Source organism: Callithrix jacchus, chromosome 2 (assembly GCF_049354715.1).
Source record: "Callithrix jacchus isolate 240 chromosome 2, calJac240_pri, whole genome shotgun sequence".
Taxonomy (NCBI): Eukaryota; Metazoa; Chordata; class Mammalia; order Primates; family Cebidae; genus Callithrix; species Callithrix jacchus.
The window spans coordinates 27,926,873-27,947,297 of record NC_133503.1 but is presented as its reverse complement, the minus strand read 5'-3'; the positions used below and the strand labels follow the sequence as shown (position 1 = coordinate 27,947,297).

The 20,425-nt window shown below is 35.5% G+C and overlaps 1 protein-coding gene across 3 annotated transcripts in view; it reads right to left on the bottom strand.

Moving 5' to 3' along the window:
- Positions 1–20,425, bottom strand: part of TENM2 (teneurin transmembrane protein 2) — a 3,966,312-nt gene that overhangs the window by 3,184,526 nt on the left and 761,361 nt on the right. For all 3 annotated transcript variants that reach the window (XM_078359011.1, XM_078359016.1, XM_054252473.2), the window contains exon 4: positions 13,411–13,505. The gene's annotated coding sequence lies outside the window, so the exon portion shown is untranslated. The remainder of the gene's footprint in view (positions 1–13,410; positions 13,506–20,425) is intronic.

The following is a 20,425-nucleotide window of genomic DNA, read 5'->3' as shown; positions in this document are numbered from 1 at the left end:
CTAGTAATTATGCTACTTTAGGAATATCACAAATGGGTAATGGATAGATATTCTACAGCCTACCATCCCCAATTTAGGGCTTTTTTTTTTTTTTTTCTACATACAGTTTGGTTCACTCCAGCCAGCATCTCAGAACTTAAAACTTGCTTTTTGAAAAAAATATGCAAATAAGATTTTCTGCACAATTATGGAATCAAAACCACAATTAACCCATATCACAATCCTGTCATTAAACAGGTTTACACATTTAAATTGAGAATCAGTGAGGAAGCTTGGACGACAATTCACATGGGATCTGTGCTACTGCTCCTCACCTGCTAATAATTAAATGAAACAACACAAATCCTGAAGTCTCATCAATAGTAATGAAAATAAAAATTACTTCATAGGATTTGCTCAGTTCGGCAATTTTTTCATCTTATTTAAGGAAATAAACCTCAAGGACTTACGAAGTCTATTAAGTAGAAAATACATAGGTGCATATACTAATTATTTACTATTTTTTGACCAATAGGTTAATCCTGCCTCCCCCATCAATAACCAAGAATGTCACCATAATTCTAAAAAATACTAACTGGCAACAAAAAATAAAAATTATGAATTATGCCCAAATCTCCTATCATCCTTCAATAGTAAGTGCATTGAAAAATAAACAGTAATGATAAGAAAGAGAAATAGAAAAACAGGTGCCTAGGACTCACAGAAAGAGTTTCAATTCGTTTGTTTTATTATTTTAGATTGTTTGAATCATGTTAATAATAATACATTGTGTCATAGTTGATCCTTGCCTTGTCAATCTGTTTATATCCCTATAAAATCATTTAGAAAGAAGATATAGAATATTTTCTATCAAGGTTGCCTTTCTTTACAAATCTATGGGTATATTTTACTGTAAGTTGGAAGACCAGCACATTATGTGGTGGTCTTCCAATTTTATAATGATGAGATTCCAGATGATCTTTCCCTTCTTAAAAAAGTGAGGAAGAAAAAAATTCTCATTACTGTTTTTTTCTATCAGAACTGCTTGTTGTCATGCTTTACATTACCTTCCTTATATAATGCAGCCATCAATTCCAAAAAGAAAAGCACAATAATGTGGCGTTTCTCTAGGTCTTGGGGAATGATTGCCTTTAAAGTAAAATGCTTGCTATTAAATCTGAAAGCTGTTTTAATCATTGGAGCCTTTATGTATTATACAAATATGCAAGACCTTTTCACTTTTTCTCACTGAGTATTGCTGAAAAACTTCAAGGGAATGTTACCCTTACAATTTCATGAGGGAGAGAATACCAAGAGAGTTTTCTAAGCTCATTTGAAGTCTGAGAAGGCTATTGTACCCATTTTTAAAACCTGATCAAAATTCAGTCTGCTGTTTGTTACTAAATTATGTATCTCTGAAGCATAAATGTGTTGGCTTTAGAAAGTTACAAATTAGTGCATTTCCATATGACTTGGGAAAAATGTAATTTTAACCAATTTTGTTTGGGGTGAAAAAATATTGTTTGCATTATTTTATAACACAAGGGAGCTGTCAGCCCACATGGTCATCCAATTTCTGTGGCAGAGAGAGCTTCCTTGCATCTCAAATGGTTAGCAATAAAGCTTATACTTTTCACATTAATGCTACCGATAACCTACAAAAATGCTTACTTTATACACCTTATTTTGCAAAAGAAAATGTGACAAGCCTAACAGAAGAATTCAGTACCTCCTTGAGTAGATATTCCATTTCTCACTCCATTATCTTTTAATACAAAAGTGTGAAACAGTATTTGAAATTGTTCTGAAACTTATTATTTTTAATCCTTTTCAGATATGCTGATTTCATTGTATTCTATGGGAGTTTAGTTTGCGCCAGCTTCTCCTGCTGTCATCTCTCGTGTTACTGGGCTCTCATTCTTTGTTTGGTTAGTGAGTAGAGGCAAACATTACTGGTTCCATAAATGCCAATTTGAAGAGTAATATATGAGACCTACAGTGATATTAGTAAAAACTTACTAAATTAAATAAGACTGTATTAGAAAAGATAAATGGGCATGAACTAAGAAGAGAACAGAAAGAGTAGAAAACGTAATGAGGGGAAAAAAGTAAATGGAAACATTAAAATGGGAGGGAGATGATGCAGGAAAGTAGAAAACAGTAATGAATCAATATAGAACGACTGTATTTTAGAAGTAACATGGAACATATGAAATTGACTAGTCAGTGAAACTTAGAAGGCATGTTTTTAATACATATTGCTTAAGATCCCTATTTCAGGTTTTTTATATCTAAAATGGAAAGGTCATTTCTGAGTTACAGATGTAAAGCCTGGTGATATCAATATGATGAAATCATATTTACCTATGGCAGCTGTTTTTGACTGTTTTTTCCAGGGAGCATTTTTGGCTTTCACAGCTGGAGAGGAGTGCTACTGGCATCTGGCAAACAGAGGCCAGGAGCAACATACAGGACAGTCTCTACAGCAGAGAATTATCTGGCCCAAAAAGTCAATAGTGCCAAGGTGGAGAAGCCTTGATCTATCCTATTAACGATTTCTTTAAGAATGCTAAAGTGGACCAGGTGCCTGATTGATGTTTGATTTGAAAGCACTTTACCTTGCCCAGATGCCCATTTAAACCTTAAGTCAGGCAAAACTATCAATAGCCTTGCTCAAATCACATTTTACATGAATTATTGAGCACCTCACACAGTACTCTGAAGAGCCCAATCACTGATTGTTCGTTGGTGGACATAGATTCAGAGTTCTGAGTTCTCCTAATCCTGAATTCAAGTTGGTTTAACTGATCTTGTCTCAGAATACGCACATATAAATGAGAGAATATATATTTTTTACAAGTAGAAAGATGACAAACAGAAGGAACAAGTGGTGTTTCAGAAGGTCCCCGATGTTGATGTATCAAGATGATCAACACAATACTTCATTTTCAGGACTAAATTACATGACAAGAGGTTGACAGAGGGGGTCATTTTGGGTTGTGTATTAGAACAGGTCAATCTCATGCCAGAGAGAATTCCCTAAAATGGTGCTTCTTAAACTTCATATGCCCACAAATCAACTGGAATTTCTAATAAAATGTAGATTGTGAGTCAGCCTGTCTAAAGTTGAGAACAGAGATATTGCATTTCTAAGTCATCAAATATTACTTATAATATAGAACTGAGGACCACAGCCTGAGTGACAGGGCACTGGATTTTTTCTTTTAAAAATTATAACCACATAATTTAAAATCACATATATAAAAATGTATGTATATATGTTATATATTAAAGACAAATTATATATATGTATAAAATTTAAAATTGATACAACAATTTTATGGGAAAGATTAAGGTTCTTTCAAATACTTCTCATAGATTCATTTTAATTTAAAAATTTGTTGTTCAAGCAATATCTGAGTAAATTCTAATTATTGAAAAAAGTATAAATAAGGTTAAGGACCCCTTTTGATAACTGAATGTGTCTCACAACCCATTCCTTCCTCTCCAGCTCTGACAGCATCTTCCTTTCCTCTGCCTCACTGAGAAATAAATATAAATTTTACCCATTTGGTGTATGTTCTTCCATATGTTTTTCTATGCATTTATGTACATACATATGCACCTATATATTATTTGTAAATTAATATTTTAGTTGTGTTATAACTGTATTATTCTACAACTCACTTCATTCACTCAACATTACATCTTATAATTACATATGGCTTTATACAGATTTAATTACATCTATCATCTCTTAGAACATAATACTGTATATTAAACTATTGAGCTTATTTTATTTATTTATCATTATTTTTTCTTTGAGACAAAGTTTCACACTTGTTACCCAGGTTGGAGTGCAATGGCGCAATCTCGGCTCACCACAACCTCCGCCTCCTGGGTTCAGGCAATTCTCCTGCCTCAGCCTCCTGAGTAGCTGGGATTACAGGCACGCGCCACCATGCCCAGCTAATTTTTTGTATTTTTAGTAGAGACGGGGTTTCACCATGTTGACCAGGATGGTCTTGATATCTTGACCTTGTGATCCACCTGCCTCGGCCTCCTAAAGTGCTGGCTGGGATTACAGGCGTGAGCCACCGTGCCCAGCCTGCCATTTTTCTTTTGATAGATACTACTTTTAAAAAATAAATACATTGTTATATATCTTGATGTTACAAAGGAAAAAGAGGTAGACATCAATAGTATGTTTTAAGATAAACATGAAAATCGCAAATACAGAAAATAGATAATTGAATTATTCAAATCAAAACAGTATACAATTATTAACTATTTTATAAGCTAATAATTTATAAGCTAATCATTTAAAATATATAAACACTTTCACAAGGTAACTAAAATAGAAAAAAAATGTAGAGAAGGAAAACATACACATTAAGTATTTCCTGGATATAGGAATGCTATTTTTGCGGTGGTATAGGTTTTTCAAAGTGATACCTAAGCCAATTAAATCTCAACTTTTACTAGGGTTGCCCATTCAATTGCAGCTTATACAAATAATGGAAGACATGAATGGTGTTCCATAATAACAGGGCTTATTTTGCTTTTTTTTTCCCATGTGTCAGATATAATTTAGTCTCCTTGAAAATTCTCTTGGATTTGCTCAAAAAGAGTAACTTACAGCTACAATCTAGATTTCTTCTAGATTTATGTATTCCTAAAAGGGCTCAGAGAATACTCTCTTACATCATTGCCTCCACAAAAGTGTTACCAAAGTTCTAATATTCAAACCTAGAATTCTTAGTTTGTCCTTCCTGATTTTTCTGCCTTTCAAGCAAATTCATGGTAGTTTTGGCAAATTTTAAGCTTTCACATGGCATGTGCAGAAGAACTCTTAGGTACCACAGGATATATGCAGGTTTTGTCATGAATAACACTGATGCCATGTTATATTGTTCTATCAGTCCACACACAGTGGCTGTTTTGAGTCAAGCCTGTAGCTCACTTGGGTATCATCTCCATGGTAACTTGTTTACAAGGGCTGAAATACAAGCTGAAAATTCAAGGTTAGCGTTTCCTTTGTTGATGTTTTGATGTTTTTGGCAATCAGAATAATGTGGGCATAAGACTTGATTTAAACAGCTTCATGGCAGGCTGAGTCAAAACAAAACTCCATACAAAATGTGCTTTCTTCATCTCCATTAAAAAGGGGAGAATTCAAAATGATCTTTAATCAGAACCATCAGTTATATCTCCCTTTCATATTCCAAAACAACAGTCCTCTCGCTGCACTTTGGAATCACATCCTGGGAAATAGATTGAAGGCTTTTGTAACTTTTGAAGCAATAATTTATTTGTGCATATGTTCTGCCTTAGATGAAGAATTTGGTTTATTTTACATCAGCACTGTGTTGGGAGGGAAAAATCAACAGTTTTAGCACCTATGGTAAAGCATTTCATCCTCCAAGTGGGTTGGCCTTTGTATTCTAAAAATTGACTGCATTTTCAATATTATGAAAAACTGTACTACTCAAATTTTCTTTTTCCTATAAATAATTATAAAATGACTCTGATTATAACATTTGTTTAGTGGAACGTTTAATGTTAATATGGGCAACTTAAATTCCTTTTTTAAAAAGAACTGATTTTTTGGTAAGCAACTCAAATCTCAGAATAATTTTAAATCAGTAAACTTTGGTCCTTCAAATAAATTTCAAATAAATCGTGGAGAATAGAAAAATAATGTTATATATCTTACTGGTCTCATAATGTCTTAATGAATTTTTATGAACATTAAAATAACCTCTAAAACCAGTACAAGATGTCCACTACCTTTTTATTTCACCATAATTTCCTTCACATAAAATATAATTCATCTACAAATACAATAAAGTGTCCATTAGTATAAAACTGGCAATTCGAGCAAAACTGATGATAACGTGGTTTTTTTTGTTTTGGTTTTTGTTTTTGAGACAGAGTCTGGATTTGTCACCTAGGCTGGAGTCCAGTGGCACGATTTCTGCTCACTGCAACCTCCACCCCCTTGGTTCAAGCGATTCTCCCACCTCACCCTCTGGAATAGCTGGAGCTGCAGGCATGCACCACCATGTCTGGCTAATTTTTGTATTTTTAGTAGAGATGGGGTTTCGCCATGTTGTTCAGGCTGGTCTTGTACTGCTGATCTCAAATGATCCACCAGCCTTGGCAAATCCCAAAGTGCTGAGATTACAGGAGTGAGCCACCTTGCCGGACCCAAAGGTAAACTTTAAAACAAGAAGTCTAATTTAGAGTTGGTATTGCTCAAGTAAGAGTGATGAAATGATGTTATGCCCAATTATTTGTCAGAAATCAGCTCATGCAAGTATCTCTTCCTTTTATATTCTTTTTGACAGAAATAGTCTTCTCTGCTTCTCTCAATACCCTGTAATAAACAGTGTGCATGCATGTGTATGTCTGTGTGTGTATCCCTATCTTTCCGTCTATACGTATCAAGAAAGGAATACCATGCATTAGAATAATTGGTTTACTTGTTCTCACTAATAGATTGTCATCACAGTGCCTGATATAAGAAGACAATGATAGTTGGTGAATAAATACCTGATTTTCTCATAGTTGGTACCTTTTTCTAGGGCTTTGTTAGTAACATTGACACTTTGAGAGATCCCTCTTATGATTTGCTTTTGCTTTCCCAATGTGGATTTATAGAATATTTAGGTTTTCTCTACGTCATAGGGAGAAAGGATAGACAGATTCTTGCCCAACACACTGTGGAGCATGTAGATCTAGACCTTTCAATTCCTCGCCCAAACCCTTACCCCTTATAAGGGTACTTTTTGTTTTCCATTCAAACTGCATTCAAGCTTCACCATGATCCTTCCCCCTAGGTAAAGCTTTCTGAAAGAACGGATTTCACACTGACAGTGATTTCTGAGCATATCATTTGGATGGAATTTTGTTGATTAAAGTGTGTCTAGTAAAAACAGGATAGAGAAGCTTTATGAATGCTGAAACCAAAGTAGTTGCAGGGATTGTTTTATTTAGAATATTTGTTCCACTTGATCAAATTCTACCTGTGTTCTTGCCTCTATTTTTTCTTTCTGTTCTTAATAATATCGAGTTATTTTTCTATCCCATTCTATCTTTCCTATGCACAACTTCTTATTCTCAAGCAGAGTCTTCCACATACTATGCATTTTCATTATTATTTTTACAACATTTCAAACATTAAGCATACAAAATTCGCTATTAGAAAAAAACTGTAAATCAAGTTGTCTGATTACAAAATTACCTTTTGAAGCAAGACTGAGGTAACCTAAGAATGACCTCAAGTTAAATGAAAAAGTTTGGTTTATTGATTTACCTCTCACATGCCTCCAACTAGAGACCAATAAAATCCTAAAGAGTAGCACATAGGTGAATTTCATCCACAGATTATGGGTTTCGTTCTGAAATAAACTGTGAAGGAAGATTTTTTTTCCCTTAATGAAGCTGTATTAAAATAGATGCAACCAATGCTGATGGTGTTATATGGGCTGAGTTGCAAAGATCGTTATGTTTTAAGTCAACAATACAATTAAAAAACAACATGCTTCTTTCATCTTTTAAACTCTCCATTTACTTTAATTAAGCTCACACAGTGAAATCTTATTTTTTTTCCTTTTTAAAGATATAATTAAAAAGGTGAATTAAGAATTAGGATCCACCTTTTCTCTATTTTTTGGAGTGGTGGCATTAGAATAGAATCTCTGGAATATATATAGTGTAAAATTTACATTTAGCATAGCTCCAAACTTATTATTGATAGTTTTTCTATAGTAACACAATATTTCGAAAAAGGAAATGCAAATGAGAGGTAAAGAACCTCAGCTTGATGCTCTGGTTGCAATGTCTGTCGGCTAACTGTGCCCAACACAATGAACACGGCATGCATCATTGGAGGAGAGCAGATAAATGTCAGTCAAGCATGTTCATATGGTGGGGAGAATGTGATAGCATTAGCACATTGACACAATGTGACCCTGCCTATTAACACTCCCTTTTCTTTTCAGACTCTTCTCAGATGGTATTGTGTGAATGAGAGCATTACTATGTAATCATTCTTCATTCAAGCTTTCCTAGTTGTCCATAAAATGTTCTTTGAAACAATAGAATAAAGGTAACAGCTCTCTTTTATATTTTTTAGAATCAATAACTAAATTCATTATCCTTGTAAGAAATAAAAACCTATATGCAACTTAGGGGCTTCAAAATAAAATATTAAATCAGTTAGATAGATCTATTATGATACTGAAGTCATTGAAACTATTAAAATTCACTGCCTGAATAGAAAATTTAATGGCTATTCAACAAATCAAATCCACAATGACAATGCAAATTTTAAGTCAAGTAACTAGCTGCTGATAATTAAATATTCCTTTTAGCTGGGCCTCTAAACTGTTATGAGGACTAATCCAACATGATAATAAACAATCAATACAAAATAGTATATACAGTTAAGAACTAAATTGCATGATATACATAAAATCATACAGACTTTCAAAATAGAGGTTTATTAATAAACTGACAGTCAAAGAAAACTTAAAATTTTGAATTTAAACTTAAATATTTAAGTTTTGAATTGGCAGAAATAATATGTGTGTGTACCATGCAAAGAAAAGGACTAACATAAAACCATGGAAGTAAGAGAGTGTTTTGTGGAAGAGAAAGGAGACTAATCTGATGAGGGGAGAAATATTTGAAAGGCAGACATGGCTAAATGGGTTGCATGGAAGATCAGATCATTCTTACCCTTTTCAGTCAGTCAGAGAGTTTTAGACTTTTGTTAATAAACAGAAAGCAATTCATGTTGATTTCAATTCATAAAAATATTATGTTCTTTTTTTTAAGAAAGCAAGAGTATTTAAGACATATCAATATTTCCATGACATGCAGAAACTATGAGTTAGAGGGAAATGAGGCTTCAGTCACAAGAGTGTCTTAAGAGGGTACTATAGAGAACATATTTTGCTCAATTTGATAGCAATATAAATGAAAAAATTAGAGTGACACACAACATTCAGTGTCCTACTAAATATAAGAATAAGAGGAACTGGTCAACATTTTGAACTTTAACTTTGGATGACAAAGAAGGTATGATCTCAATTACAGAAATAGATCATTTATTATCAGTACAAGTGACCCTGAATATCCCCGTGCTCCACCTGTGAAATAATCTGTCTTATGGTCATTCTCTATCTTTATATTAAACCCTGGCATTTAGATTCACATTTTAGTGGTCAGTGAAGTTTCATCCATCTTACTTAAGATTCTGTGAGCTGGGGCCACCCATATATGCCTGAATTCTACTTCAAATTGATCTATTATGTGCTTTTATACTTTTTCTCTTTGCCAAAGAAATGTTCAGTAGAATGTATTAGTGTAGCTTAAAATGCATTCACCTACATAAATGTTTGCAAAATACTATTTTAGGTTAAATTATCTGCTAAACAATGAAGACATTATTTTACAGGTTTTAATAAGCAAAATTAATGGAGGGATTAGAAAGCTATTTAGATCAAGCTAGTCTTCTGTCCTGTTACTAACATACTTCAAGAACAACAAGCACAAAATACTTCAATAAATGATATATTCTGTATCAGCATCAGGAATATCCTAGCTCTTGACCCAAACAGAGATTCTCTAGTTAATTTTGAACTCTTCTTTCATAGCAAAATTTCAATAAGATATACCTAAGTGTTTGAGAAACTGCTGCATATACATTAAGGCATGGAATATAAGGCATTAAAGTCCTTTACTCTGCAGGTAAAGTGTTGAAAGTCACAGTAGTCTATGAGTCTTCCAGTGGATGATTAACACGCACCTTAAAAAAACCAAAATTTATTTACTGTGCAAATATTTTATAGATATAAAAAAGGAAAATGAAGACTTTTTGTTTTATACTCCAGACCAGATCCTAGAAAACACCAAATATTCACATCATAGAGAAAATGGCGTGAAGGGCAAATGAGGGATGAACTACAGCCAGCCCGGCATGGATGGACAGTAAAGAATTGAAAGTAGTAGTAGGCACTTTGCGGAGACCACTGAAGAGTAGCAACCATCCTTAAATGCACTTGAATAAAAACCAAATTTAAGTTTTACACTTGAGATGCTGAAGAGACGAAGTGTCTCAATTGTCTTTAATCAGTAATAAGGGTCTTGTCATAAGGAAATACTCATTCCAACATAAGCTAGTGCCGGATCAAAAGAGAAATGGGAACCTGACCAATGAAAAGAGAAATCGAAACTCGCAATTTTTTAAGTTCTATGCTTTTAGCCACATTAAGCTAAGAGTTTTTTATGGTCCTAATGGAGAGGATCTGATGAACCCCAGAGGATATCATTGCTAGATAATTTCATGTTAGTTTTAAATTAACTATATTACTAATGATATATATGTCTTTAATAGTGTGAATTTGGGCATCTCTTATACCTAAAGTTAAAAGAATATACTAAAGATATATATTTAAATCTGTATATAGTCAGTATTTTACATTTCAATTTCAGGTAGCAAGTCAGGTAAGCACTAACCCTTCTGGGATGTTTTTTAACAATAGGAGGAAACATTTCCTTTTTTCCCAAAACAGTACATTCAAGGAAGATTTCTTGAGACCTATAATATAGATTTTTCTCCTGAAATTAATTAATAAGTTACCAAAAATGGGTTCGTGCCCTGAGTGAAAAGAAACAATTAACCAGTTGAGGATAATTAATTTCTATGTCTTGTATACTTTTCAGGGACTACTTATTTATGCCAATATTTCTTTGGCTGCCTGCCAAATAGTAAGCTGCAGGATTTGGTTTTGTTTCTGTTTTTGTTTAAGGTTCACCATATTACCATTACTCAGAATACTACAAGAAGAGTTCAATATTAAATAGCCTATGTTCTATTAACTACATTCAAATGAAATATGTTAGTTTTATCTGCCCATAAACTGAATTTCAGAAATTATTTGTCTGGAAATTTCCTTTCTGATTGTCTTTGATTACCCAATAAAATTCTTGACAAATCATTGTTATTGGTAGATAGTTTAGTTTTAAATAATTAGTGCCATTATAAAGACTCTTGTGCATTATGTCATACTTGGCAATACGTAATGGTAGAAAGTAATGAAAAACTAGAAGAGACATATAAGATAATCCACACATAGAAATGGACAAATCCCAAGATTAAAAAAAGACATACGGAAATGAAGAAAAAGTGTGAGAATGACCCCCAAAAAAGGCATAAAGGAAATTGTTGTAAGCTTTCTCATTACCATCATTTTAATGAAATGCTCTTAAGTGCATATCTTAGAAGTGCTATTTAGCCTTTAAGACTCAAAATGTTGATCGTTTTTTCTAATTATTTGCATGATTGATACTGGTTTCATTATAAGAATGAAAAGAAACAATGCATTATATAATCAAATAAAGTAGAGGGTTTTGGTAGAGGAAAATTAGAGGAAAGGAACAGGAGGATAGAATAAACATTTTAACACATTCATATGTATTTAAATTTTAAAATAAATTTTGGTCATTCTGAGAAAATCATTGACCCAATAATAATCTAATCTATTACAACTTAACGGAAAAGAATACTCACATAAGCAAAAGTTGTTAAAAATCCATGGAATTAAGGAGTGAATATCCTGCTACATATGGATTATGCTTCAGAACATCATGCATAGGCATGCATTCAATGCACCTAATATGTCACCAAATCCATTCTGCCATTTTATGTATCTTAAGTATACATTTATTAAAATCAATAATAGATTTTCCAGTATTGCTGCATGGCTGTGTGAGGAGCCTGAAAAATCTTGTCTTCAGGAAAACAGTGATAAAACTGGAAAATATTGATAAAAAACAAATTTTGGGGTCTGTAGGTCTTAAACAATGGGCATATAAAATTGGAAGCAGTTACGCAAAAGAATATACTGAATCTCAGTAAGAAAAATGAGAATATGTGACATTTATATTAGGGGTTGCCCCCTTAGCCCCCAGCTCCGTGTTACAGAATTTCTATTCTGGACAAGTGGGGCAGCCCAAAAGGACCTACAGGTCTCATCATTTCCCTCAGCTTTAGGGTGCAAAACTTCCACTACAGGCATTGCCAGGACAGGCTGTGAGGCATAGTCAGCTAAGTGCCTTGTCTGAAGTTGATTTTATTTATAGCAAAGCATGGAAAAAATTATTTCCAGATGTTTTGTCATAAACAACAGAAATTACAGAGGTCATCAACCAGTGAAGGCCAACATCTCCATGATAGCAGTAAAAACAAAACAGCAGAAATTTTGCAGGGAGACTCACAGACAGCAATAACCCAAAGACCCTGTTAGGATTAGACTCATCACGGTGCCCTGGAAGGCTGTGTATATGCACAAAGTTATCTCCATGAAGGAGTAAATGAAACTTGTGAACAACTGGTTCTTGGATGAATGCAGGACAGACTTGTAAACACCTTCAATTTTAAAAAGTCATACAAGATACACATAGATCTATTGGCAATGGATGAAAGCCTGATTGGCTTAGAGGTCTAAAGCAAAACTTCCTACCAGTGACTGACTGACCATTAAGCTATACTGACTTAGGAACTTTAAGAGAGAGAGAGAGTGTGTGTGTTTAGTAAAAACCTGGGCAATGGTAGGGTTACACACTCCAAGGAAAACAAGCATTTATGAGAAAAATCACTACACAAACAAAGTAACAATAACAAGCTCTGGGAGGGGGGATTGTAATCTGAAGTTGCTACGATATTTTCTATACTGTCTCAAAAATTGTGAAATATTGCATGAAATTAAGTATGTTTGATTCTTACAGTCAAAAATATGCAGAAAATAGAATTGCATTTGAAAGGGTCTAGATGTTGGACTTAGCAGATAAATGCTTCAAATCTGCTTCTGTAATTTGTTCAAAGCACCAAAAGAATGTTTAAACACTGAAAAGAAAGTATAGTAATAATCTATCAAATAAAGAATACCAGTAAAGAGTTAGAAATTATAACAATTAAGCAAATAGAAATTCTTGAATTGAAAATCAAATAACTAAAATAAAAACTTTATAAGGGTCTCACCTGTAGTTTGATCACAAGAAAAAAATCAAATAGATCAATAGAAATATTCCAATTTGAGATTATTTTTAACAAAGAAACAGAAATAAGTAAAAATGAATAAAGTCTTAGAGATCTGTCAGACACAATTAGGCAAACCAAACCATATATTAACAGTAGCACCAACATGAGAGGAGAAAAAGAAAGGGGCACACTCAAGGGGCAAACTCTCAAGGAAACAATGGCCAAAACTCTTCTGAATTAGATGAAGAACTTTGCACATCCAAGAAACTCAACTAACTCCAGTAGGATGAACTCAAAGAGATCCATAACTAGACACATCAAAGTTAAAGAGTTGAACAACAAAGATAATATTGAAGGCGTTAAAAGAAAAGATGACTCACCATGCACAAGGTAACCCCAGCAACATTAGCAGCTGACTTCCCATCAGAAACAGTAGAGGCCAGAAGGCAGTGGCTAAGATGACATATTTGAAATGCTGAAAGAAACCAAACAAACAAGACAACTGTCAATCAAGAATTTGGCAACCTATCTTGAAAAATAAAGGCAAAGCAAAGACACATCCAGATGAATAAAGACTGGGATAATTTGTTGCTGCAAACCTCGCCTTACGTAAACTACTAAAGGAAGTGCTTTACACTAAATGGAAGTCATACCAGATAGCAATTCAAATCCACATGGTGAAGCAAAGAGTACCAATACATTCAATTATAAAGACAAATTTTAAATACGTTATTTTTCCTCCCATTTTTCTTACAACTGATTTTTAATTGCATAAAAGAATATTTATAAAATTGTAAGACCAAAAAACTGCAGTAAGATTTATACATTGAAAGAAGCAATATGTGACATTAACAGCACAAAGGAAAGAGGGAATGAAGTTAAATTCGAGCAAGAATGTGACACCTTATGGTGTCAACTGAAACTGTTTATCAATTATTTAATTAGTCTTCTCCTCATCCATTCACTCACCTGCCTTATCTGTATTGGTCAGTTGACGGTCCTGGCACAAGCCGAGTTCAGTCTTGCCTAAGGGTACCTGTACTTCCTATTACCTCTGTCTGAGAAGCAAGAAAATCTTTGGATCGTCTGAATTTTCCTTGGATGGATCACTCATTTCTTCAAGACTCTTCAGAAAAGTCACATGCTAGGTTTCCACCTTACCATTCTATCTAAAATAGCATTTCCAATTCTCCTTTCTCCATTTTTATCTTATTAGACACATATTTTAGAAACACTCAGACTCAAAGAATGAAACAGCCATACAATTCCCATCAGAAAAGACCCATAATCTGATGTAGAACTTATCTTCCTAATAGCAGTTATTTACATTTATTTATAAGAAAAAAATATATGTCCACTATTTACTTTAGTATTTGCTTTTCATTTGTCCTGAACAATATTGATACCTTATTTTGTAGTTATAAGTTTGCTTTCCTCCCCCCAATACATTCCTTGCTCAATAAGTAAATGGTATAATTGAGGACATAGCAAACATTTGAAATGATAACTAATTATTTGATAAGTAGCAGCCAAAAACTGCTTTAGTTTCTTTGAAATTTATGAGAGCTCCATTACACAAAGGAGAGAGCTTACAAACTCTAGTCTAGTACATAAAGCTCCGAGTCCCATTTACAGTGATGCAGCATAGCTTTGTGTTGCTCACTACAACTCTTTCTCATAAACTTTTAGAAGTAAAGACATGGTGTCTCCTAAATTGTAACAAATTCCTGTAGAAGACAAGACAGAGCCTGGGCTTTGAAACAGTCTTCTATAGTGTGATATGTGAAATATAAATGGAAAGTATGACAGAGAAGAAAGAAAACAGTGAATGAGTTCTATATCTTCAGTTGAGGTATCCAGCTTTTCACATTGGAACTGCCTATGTGGTTGATGTGACCCATGGAGAGTGAGGAAAAGCACGGTGGGACAATGGCTCACCATGAATGTAACAGAACAAGAACAACCCCCAACCCCAGCCAAGGGAGGCAGTGAACCTTGGTTGACTCTGCTGGGAACTACTTTCTTCCCACTGATCTTTGCAACACATGGGGGCAGGAGATCTCTTCATGAGCTCATGCCACCAGGGCTATGGGTTAGAAGCACAGAGCCATGAGGCCTCTCCATGGCCTTTTGGACAAGCACAGGAGGCCCAGGAGTTTTTGCATACTTTAGCCCCAGAAATTCTGCTGAGACAGGAGTTCCTCTGTTTAGTTTTCTGGGGAGGAGGCAGAAACCAGGGAGCCAAACAGCATCATTCTGGGGGGCCTCACTACTGTGGCACCTCACAAGTTAAGACCCACTGGTTTAGAACCTCAGCTAATGGCCAGCAACAGCAAGCTGGAGACTGCCTGAGATGACTGAGTTCATGGGGTAAGGGGTGGCCACCATTTCCATGGCTGGAGCAGGTTGTTTTGGCCTGCTGGATCTGGGAAGTCTAGGCAGTCTGGACTGGGAGTATATCCCCACAGTGCAGCACAGATGCTATGGCAGATCACAGCTAGACTGCTTCTTTAAGTGGGACCCCAATGAGCCATCCGTCATTACCTAGCAGAACTTCTATGTGGGAATTTTAGCAATTTCAGCCAGAGTTTTATGAACAGAACTCTGATCTCTCTCTGGGATAAAGCCATCTCAGGGAGGAGTGACTGCTGTATCTGTGGTTCAACCTATAGCCTTTCCCATCTGCTGGCTCTGAAAAGTCCAGACAGTCTGGACATGTGGGGATCCCCCAGTGCAGCCCACTGCTCTGCCAAGGGGCAACCTGAGAGCTTAAGTGGGACCCTGATCCCATTCCTCCTAATTGGGTGAGACCTACCCAAGAGGGATGTCCTGACCCCTCCTACAGGAGTATTCCTGCCAGCATCAGACCCTCCCACACCAGGAGGTATCCCCAGTGAAGGCTGCAAAAAGGCTGTCCTATTTGATGTTTTGCAGCCTTCACTGTGGATATCTCCTGGCGTAGGAGAGTCCAAAGAAACTAGGGTCTGGCGTGGCCCCCTGGCAAACTGCAGCAGCCCTATGGAAGAGTTGTGTGATTGTTAAAAAAGAAAAAGCAAAACAAAACAGAAAACAACAACAGCTACACAAAAACCCCATTCAAATGTCATCAGCCTCCAAAGATCACAGGTAGATAAGCATACAAAGATGAGAAAGAATCAATGCAAAAATGTTATAAACTCAAAAAGTCAGAATGCTTCTTTTCTTTCAAATAATTGCAATACCTCTCCAGCATAGGCACAAAATTGGGCTGAGGCTAAGACGAATGATTGACAGAAGTAGGCTTCAGAAGGTGGGTAATAGCAAACTTCACTGAGCTAAAGGAGCATATTCTAACCCAATGCAAAGAAGCAAAGAATTATGATAAAACATTACAAGAGCTGATAACCAGAATATCCAGTTTAGAGAGGAACACAAATGACGGAGCTGAAAAAGACAACACGAGAACTTCACAATGCAATCACAAGTATCAACAGCCAAACAGACCAAGCAGAGGAATGAATCTCATAGCTTGAAGACTGTCTTTCTGAAATAAGACAGGCAGACAAGATTAGAGAATAAAGAATGAAAAGGAATGAATAAACTTTCCAAGAAATTAGGGATTATGTAAAAAGGCTGAACCTATGACTGATTGGAGTACCTGCAACAGACGGAGAATGGAATCAAGTTGGAAAACACACTTCAGTATATCATCCTTGATAACTTCCCCAACCTAGCAAGACAGGCCAACATTCAAATGCAGGAAATCTAGAGAACCCAGTAGGATACTCCAGGAAAAGAAATCAACCCAAAGATACAATCATCAGATTCTCCAATGTCAAAAGAAAAACTGTTAAGGGCAGCCAGAGAGAAAGGCCAGGTCATCTACAAAAGAAAGCCAATAGACAAACTGTAGACCTCTGGGTGGAAACCCTACAATTCAGAAGAGATTGGGAGGGGCAATATTCAACATTCTTAAAGCAAAGAATTTTCAACCCAGAATTTCATATACTGCCAAAGTAAGCTTCATAAGCAAAGGAGAAACAAGATCCTTATCAGAAAAGCAAATACTGAGGGAATTTGTCACCACCAGGCCTGCCTGGAAAGAGCTCCTAAACGAAGCACTAAATATGGAAAGGGAAGACCATTAGCAGCCACTAAAAAAACACACTGAAGTACACAGACCAGCCACACTATGAAGCAACTACATAAATAAGTTGGCAAAAAGACTAGCTAACATCATGATGACAGATTGAATTCACACATAACAATACAACCTTAAGTGTAAATGAAATAAATGCCCCTTGGGAGGCCGAGGCAGGCAGATCAGGAGGTCAGGAGATTGAGACCATCCTGGCCAACATGGAGAAATCCTGTTGCTACTAAAAATACAAAAATTAGCTGGGTGTGGTGGCCCATGTCTGTAATCCCATCTACTCAGGTGGCTGAGGCAGGAGAATCACTTGAACCTAGGAGGCAGAGGTTGTAGTGTCCAGCCTGGCAACAGAGCAAGATGCTGTCTCAAAAAAAAAAAAAAAAAAAAAAAAAAAGGCTGGGCGCAGTGGCTCAAGCCTGTAATCCCAGCACTTTGGGAGGCCAAGGCAGGTGGATCACGACGTCAAGAGATCAAGACCATCCTGGTCAACATGGTGAAACCCCGTCTCTACTCAAAATACAAAAAATTAGCTGCGCATGGTGGCACACACCTGTAATCCCAGCTACTCGGGAGGCTGAGGCAGGAGAATTGCCTGAACCCAGGAGGCGGAGGTTACAGTGAGCCGAGATCACGCCATTGCACTCCAGCCTGGGTAACAAGAGCGGAACTCCATCTCATAAAAAAAAAGAAAGAAAGAAAGAGAAAGAAATGCCCCAATTAAAAGACACAGAATGGCAATCTGGAGAAAGAGTCAAAACCCATTGGTATGTTGTCTTCTAGAGAAACATCTCACATGCAAAAACACACACAGGCTCAAAATAAAGGGATGGCAGAAAATTTACCAAGCAAATGGAAAGCCAAACAAGAAATAGGGGTTGCAATCCTAGTTTTTGACAAAATGGACTTTAATTTGACAAAGATAAAAAAACGACCAAGAAGGATATTACAAAATAATATAGGGTGTAATAGATCAAGAAGAGCTAAGTATCCAAATTTATCTGCACATATACACCCAATTCATAAAGCAAATTCTTTCTTTGTAGAAAGAGACTTAGACTCCTAGAAAATAATAGTGAGATATTTTAACACCTCACTGACCATAGTAGATAGACCATTGAGACAGAAACTTAACAAAAAATACAGCACTTGAACTCAGCTCTGGATCAAGTGGACCTGATAGATATCTACAGAACTCTCCACCCCAAAATAACAGTATATACATTCTTCTCATCGCCACTTGGCACTTACTCTAAAATTGATCACATAGAAGGAAGTAAAATGCTCCTCAGCAAATGCAAAAACCTGAAATTCTAACAGATTATTTCTTAGATCATAGCACAATCAAATTAAAACTCAAGAATAAAAAAACTCAGTAAAACCACATAACTACATGGAATTTGAACAACCTGCTCCTGAATAACTTCTTAGTAAATAATGAAATTAAGACAGATATCAAGAATTTCTTTGAAACTAATGAGAACAAAGAGACAGTGCAAGAATCTTAGGGATGTAAATAAAGCAGTGTTAAGAGAGAAATTTTTAGCACTAAATGTCACATAAAAAAACTAGAAAGATCTCAAATGAATGACCTAATATCACAACTAAAAGAACTAGAGAACCAAGAGCAAACAAATCCAAAATGGAGCAGAAGACAAGAAATAACCAAGAGTGGAACTGAAGGAGATAGAGACACAAAAACTGTTCAAAAAAATCATCAAATCCAGGAGCTGGCTTTTTGAAAAAATAAAATAGATCAACCACTAGCTAGACTAATAGAGAATAAAAGAGAGAAGATTTAAATAAACACAATCAAAAATGATAAGGGGGATATTACAAATGACCCCACAGAAATACAAACAACCATCAGAGAATACTATAAACATTTATATGCACATGAAATAGAATATCTAGAAGAAAAGCATAAATTCCTGAATCCCTACACCCTCCCAAGTCTCCCAAGAAAGTAAATCATGAAATAACCAAAAATGAGTTCTGAAATTGAGGCAGTAATAAATTGCCTACCAACCAAAAATGCCCAGGCCTGTAAGGATTTTCAGCTGAATTCTACCAAAGGTACAAAAGTTAACTAGAACCATTTTTACTGAAACTAATCCAAATAATTAAAAAGGAGGGACTCCTCCCTAACTGATCATATGAGTCCAGCATCATTCTGATACCATAATCCTGTAGAGACACAACAAAAAAAGAAAACTTCAGGCAAATAGCCCTGATGAACATAAATGCAAAAATCCTCAACAAAATACTGGCAAAGCAAATCCAGCAGCCCATCAAAAAGCCATATGTGACAAATCCACAGCCAGTATCATACTGAATGGGTGAGAGCTAGAAGCACTCCCCTTGAAAACCAGCACAAGACAAAGATGCATTCTCTAACCACTCCTATTCAACATCCTATCATACTATCACAAGTTCTGGCCAGGACAATCAGCAAGAGAAAGAAATAAAGAATATTCAAATAGGGAGAGAGAAATAAAATTATCTTTTTTTGCAAATGCCATGATCCTGTATATAGAAAACCCCATTTCAGCCCCAAAGCTTCTTAAGCTGATAAGCAACTTCAGCAAAGTCTCAGGATACAAAATCAATGTGCAAAAATCACTAGCATTCCTACCAATAAGCAAGAAGAGAGTCAAATCATGAATGAACTCCCATTCACAATTGCTACAAAGAGAATAAAATATGTAGGAATACAGCGAACAAGGGAAGTGAAGGACATTTTCAAGGAGAACTACAAACCACTGCTCAAGGAAATCAGAGAGGATACAAACAAGATGAAAAAACATTTCATGCTCATGGACAGAAAGAATGAATATCACAAAAATGGTCATACTGTACAAAGTAATTTTTAGATTAAATGCTACTTCTGTTAAATTACCATTAACATTCTTCACTGAATTAGAAAAAGCTATTTTAAAATTCATATGGAACCCAAAAAGAGCCCATATAGCCAAAACAATGCTAAGCAAAAAGAACAAAGCCAGAGACATCATGCTACCTGACTTCAAACCATACTACAAGGCTACAGTAATCAAAATAGCATGGTACTGGTACAAGAACAGACATATAGATCAATGCAACAGAATAGAGAACTCAGATATAAGACCACTCATCTACAATCATCTGATCTTTGACAAAGCTGACAAAACAAGCAATGGTGGAAGGATTCTCTATTTAATAAATTGTTCTGGGAGAAATGGCTAGCCATATGCAGAAAACTAAAACTGGACTCCTTTATACCATAT